The sequence below is a fragment of the Pristiophorus japonicus genome, unplaced genomic scaffold, assembly GCF_044704955.1.
Source record: "Pristiophorus japonicus isolate sPriJap1 unplaced genomic scaffold, sPriJap1.hap1 HAP1_SCAFFOLD_75, whole genome shotgun sequence".
Taxonomy (NCBI): Eukaryota; Metazoa; Chordata; class Chondrichthyes; family Pristiophoridae; genus Pristiophorus; species Pristiophorus japonicus.
The window spans coordinates 1,271,872-1,277,472 of record NW_027254666.1 but is presented as its reverse complement, the minus strand read 5'-3'; the positions used below and the strand labels follow the sequence as shown (position 1 = coordinate 1,277,472).

The following is a 5,601-nucleotide window of genomic DNA, read 5'->3' as shown; positions in this document are numbered from 1 at the left end:
ACACAAATACAAGCAACACTTGCAAATCTTTTCAGTGTAAAATTTATTTGAAATGCTGCTGCGTTGAATCTGAAAATACGCACGGTGGGATTTTATCTTCACTACTGATTATATTTTGTGTGCACGGTAGGAATAACCGGTGCTGTTAAATTTGATAAAAGTTGCCCCAGATTCGTGGTGTCATCGGCAATAAAGATTTTGAACCAGAAAGCTGCAATACAGTCAGTAAAATGGGATATGGTTTTCGAGTTAAGATGCAAAGCACAAGACAAATGATTGAAGTATGGACTGTTCCTGAGTTAGCATTTGTTTGATTGTGCAAAAGAAGGTGAGGGGTTAATTTATGATGGTTTCCCGTGAAAGCAAAAGAAAAGTTTAAGAAGAAACTATAGGTGCCTGTCAGGTGAGCGCTGCTTGTGATACCTGGTGGGAATGGGCGGAGATTTTAAAGCCCCTTGTATTACAGAACCTTCATATAGACAAACATCTCCAGTTCACTGTGTGGGTCTGATGGAGCAACGGTGGTGTGTCTGACTTCAGATCCGAAGTTTACGTGTTCAAATCACGTCGTGGTCACTTTGATTGAGTTGATAGCCCTCCAGCAACAGGTGATGTGTGTGTCCCTCGTAACAGCCCGTAGAGCACAGAGTGCAGTGTTACGGAGCTGCTCGATGTGAACCTCGACAAAACCACGGCTTCTGTGTCCAAACTGGGTTTCCTGATGGTCTAGTGTTTAGGATTTAGCGCTCTCACCGCCGCGGCCCCGGTTCGATTCGCGGTCAGGGAAATTGTACTTTTCATTCAAAACCTTCTCAAAAAATAGTTCATCTATTTTACACATCTTTATGCATCTCCAATGCAAAAAAAAAAGAACCATTGATTTAAACATCATTAATTAATTCATAAAATTCTATTGTCATATGATATATTTTGCTCTGAGCAGATGAGGAGCTTTTGTGCCGATGCCATTGGGTTTAATTATGGTAATCTGGTGCTGAAAGTGGAGATGTTTCCGCAGTGTACCGCAAATCATAGACACCATCAGAGGAAGTCTCTCGGGATCGAGGAGGACTTGCTTCCATCCAAAAGTGAGTCCTTTGATGGCTGAACAGTCCGATAGGAGAGCCATAGACCCTGTTACAGGTGGGACAGACATACGTCGAGGGAAGGGGTCGGTGGGACTGGTTTGCCGCGTGCTCCTTCCGCTGCCTGCGCTTGGTCTCTTCATGCTCCTTGCGTCGAGACCCAAAGAGCTCAACGCCCTACCGGATGGACTTTCTCCACCTCGCGCGGTCTGTGGCCAGGGTCTCCCAGGTGTCAGTGGTGATGTCGCACTTTACCAGGGAGACTTTGAGGGTGTCCTTGTAACGTTTCCGCTGAACTTCTTTGGCTCGTTTACCCTGAAGGAGCTAATCATAAACACGTAAGGATTCGGGGCCGGAGTTGGCTATTCGTCCCCTCGAGCCTGGTCCACCATTCAAGAAGACCCTTGCAGTTCTTCAACAGCAAGATTCAACATCTGGGGCGGAGCCAACAGGCGCCTGGCTGCAATGAGTGATAAAAACCTGCGTTGGACAGAAGCCAGGCTAGCTCAGTCGGTAGAGCATGAGACTCTTAATCTCAGTGTCGTGGATTCGAGCCCCACGTTGGGCGATTGTATTTCTTTTCATTTAATGTTGCTTTCTTGGAAAACCTCTGACCGAAACGGCACAAAACAAAAATGTTCCTTTCAAAGTCATTGAACTCCGAAATTTCAGCGCGCCACGAATCTCCTGAATCAGATGCGTCTAGTTTTGCTGACTCAATCCATGTCTCTTTGCAATATTGTGCTCCCACCCACACTATGAAATGTGCCACTAACTTATCGAATCATGGAATGGTTACAGCACGGAAGGCCATTCGGCCAATCGAGCCCGTGCCGACTCTCGGCGAGTCCCACTCCCCCGCTCTTTCTCTGTAGCTCTGCAATTGTTTTTCCTTCAGACCCTTATCCAACTCGCATCTGAAAGATAAGATTGAGTCTGCCTCCACCGCCCTTTCAAGCCGTGCATTCCAGATCCTAACCACTCGCTGTTAAATGGCCATCTCCTGTTCCGATGTGTAAAGTCTGTGAAACACGAGATCAATCCCTGCCAAACTCACAGCCTTACGAAATATAGCACCATCATTATATTCTCGTAAAACCAGCTCCTGAAGTATCGGCCAGCTGTGTAGGTTAATGCTCTGGTTTTATACCTAAGATTATTTTAACTGTAGTGTAGTGGTTATCACGTTTGCCTCACACGCGAACGGTTGCTGGTTCGAGCACGGGTGGAAACATTATTTTGGAGACTATTTTTGCTGTGTAATAAATTGAACAAAAGTCGCCCCAGGTTCCTTGTCGCATGAGCACTGAACATTTTAAACCAGTCTCCAACATACAGAGTGAGTAAAATAAGATAGGGCAGAAAACTTCATCAATGATTCAAAATCCTTAAATAATTAAAGTTCAGTTATTGAAGTTTCCACTGACCCTCAGTAGCAATTCTACAAAACAACGCTGTCGGTTAATGAGTGGGGAATAATACAAATAATCTTCATCCATCCCCATCCCCCGACACACAGTTTAATTAGTTGCATGTCATTATTTTAAAGATTTTGAATGAAAGAGTTACTTTCTGAATCTGGGCTCCCTCTGTGAGCACCGCACCACGAAACGAGCAGGAAACACATTAAAGAGTTTACCACAATTGCTGACATTTCTTAGCTTTTTTCTTGTGTTTTTTCAGCTCTTCCTCCTTTTCAGCTCCTGACAGCAGATATTGCTGTGATTAAACCTGATCACAATGCAATGTCTGTCTCACTGTTTCCCCGGTGTCAGGCAGCGATACGCCTGCTGCCCTCATTTATTTCATGTGACAGGACACAAAAGTTCAAAATCAACCTGCAGGTAGCCACACACAGCACTGAATAAGCAAGATGGCCGTTCTGTGTTCAGGTCATTGTCTCCTCTGGAGATGTGGGTTCATGTCCCATTTCTGATATTATTTTTGAACCAAAAACTAATGTGCGATAAAATGGAACAAGAGCAGTACGAGGTGCATTGTCACATGATGCAAGCGATCTCGGATCCGGACCAAAGCTCCCCACACACCGAGCACAGGCTCAGGAAAACGCTGGGGGAGAGTATATCCCGGTCACTGGGCCTTCCAGTCACACTGAACAAGTGCCCGGTCTGAAACTTTCCAGAGCAATAACTTGTAACTGAAACTTCTACCAGTCAGGATGGCCAAGCGGTCTCAGGTGCTGTGTTCAGTTCACAGTCTTCTCTGGAAATTTGGGCTCAAATCCCACTCCTAACGTTCAGTGTTTTTAATTGCAAACTCATTTGTTTGACACCACTCTGAAGGGCTTTGGGACATCCATCGAACTTAATAAAATGACCCCACTTCAAGTGCAAACAATGATATCAAAGTTACTTCTCAAACTGGGAACCGATCCTGGTTGGCTGTAGCGAAAGGAATGGTTTTGTGAAGCATTGAAATGTGCCCTCTAAATATCTCGCACTGCTCATTTAAAAACACGGTTATAATTTGTTTCAGTGCAAAAATAGGCAGGCTCGAAGGGCCAAATGGCCGACTCCTGCTCCTGGTTCTTGTATTCTTATACAGAGCACAGAATAAATGATTAAATGATCAACTCTCCCTCAGTTCGCATTTCTTTCATTGTGCAAAAGAAGATTATGGGTTCATTTATGATGTTTTCCTGGGAAAGCACCATAAAAGTTTACGGAAAATAATTCACCCAACATGGGGCTCTATCCCACGACCCGGAGATTCAGAGTCTTATACTCGCCATACTGTGCTAGCCGGGCCTGCATAAATTGCATCTTCCTGTCGCTGATTGCTGCCAGGCGCCTGTTGGCATCGCCCCGTGGGTTTATCTCGAGCTTCAAACCACGAAACCGGTTCTCCTGAATTTCAAGGCTTGTACGGAGATCAATCATCAAAAGCCGTGTCATTAACCACAGCTAGGCCGTCAATTTTCTGATCGCAAAGTGCTTTCAGTCCTTGTCAATATCTCTTGTCTATTTGCCGGTGTTTCCCGATTCTGTCAGTCTCTCTGGTCTTTAATCTGTGTGTGGTCACCTGCAGGTTGATTCTCGATGAATGCCTGTGTTTGTGTCTTCAACACCAATAGAAAATGTTTCTTATATATTTCTTACGTTCTCTCCAATGCCTTGATATGCTTCCTAAATTGTGGTGCTCAGAACTGTAAACAGTTCTCCAACTGAGGCCGAAACCGGGATTGAAAAGGTATGGTATAACTTCCTCGCTGGTGTCCTCTATTTCACTACATTTCAAGCCAAGGGCCCTGTATTCTTTTTAAACAACTTAGCAACTTATTTATCCAGCTTCAAAGATTTCTGTGTGTAAATCACTCAATCCTTCTGCTTCCCTTTTAACACAATACCATTCGTTTATGTTTTCTCATATCACCTCCCTTTGTTTCCCAGAGCTTGCACACAGGTACAGGACGCGGCCCATTCAGCCCCTTGAGCCTGTTACACAGGAACAGGAGGAGGCCCATTGAGCCCCTCGAGCCTGTTACACAGGAACAGGAGTAGGCCCACTCAGCCCCACGAGCCTATTGCACAGGAAGAGGAGTAGGCCCATTCAGCCCCTTGAGCCTGTTACACAGGAACAGGAGTAGGCCCATTCAGCCCCTTGAGCCTGTTACACAGGAACAGGATTAGGCCCATTCAGCCCCTCGAGCCTGTTGCACAGGAACAGGAGGAGGCCCATTCAGCCCCTTGAGCCGGTTCCGCCATTCAATGAGATCATGGCTGGTCTGTGAGCAAACTCCATATACCCGCCTTTGTCCCATATTCCTTAATACCTTTGGTCAAAATGCGATGTAAAATGAACAACTGACCCAGCACCAACTGCCCTTTGCAGCAGGGAGTTCCAAAGCTCTCCCACCCTGTGTGTGTTGGAATGTTTGCGAATTTCACTCCTGAAACGTCTGGCTCTAATGTTTTGACTATGGCCCCTAGTCTGGTACTCCCCAACCAGCGGGAATCATTTCTCTCCACCTAATCTATCTGCTCCCTTATTATCTTGAAAATTTTGATCAAATCACGGCTCGACCATGTAATTTCCAGTGGGTGTAATCTCATATCTTAATGTAAACCTTGGAATCCAGGTATCATTATGGGAAACAGACACAGTGCTCCCTCCAAAGCCAATATAGCCTTCCTAAGGCAAGGTCAGTGAAAACTGAATCAAGGGACGGGTCTTACTCGATTTAATCTGATGGTTTCCAGCAGGCATTTGGAAAGGTCCCACACATCATCATCATCGTCATCATAGGTGGATCCTCGAACGAGGAAGGCTTACTTCCACATGGGTTAACAGGTGTTTCAATGAAGGACCCGATGTTGCAGTCCTGAACTCCAATCAAAGGGTGGAAGATGCCTGTGGGTGGATGGTTTTCATGTGGTGTGACCATTGCACACCAGCCTCCACACGGGCTTGACAGAGCGAGGTCTTGGTCCAGTGGCAAGGGTTAACGAGGAAAGCTGGAGACCTGCTCTGCTGCACGTCATAAAAACCCAGGTCG

At 45.8% G+C, this 5,601-nt stretch overlaps 1 non-coding gene across 1 annotated transcript; it reads left to right on the top strand.

The window, feature by feature from the left end:
• Window positions 1-1,580: 1,580 nt before the first annotated feature.
• trnak-cuu (transfer RNA lysine (anticodon CUU)) lies at window positions 1,581-1,653 on the top strand. Its single transcript has one exon. It is a non-coding gene; the product is annotated as a tRNA-Lys (tRNA).
• Window positions 1,654-5,601: the final 3,948 nt, after the last annotated feature.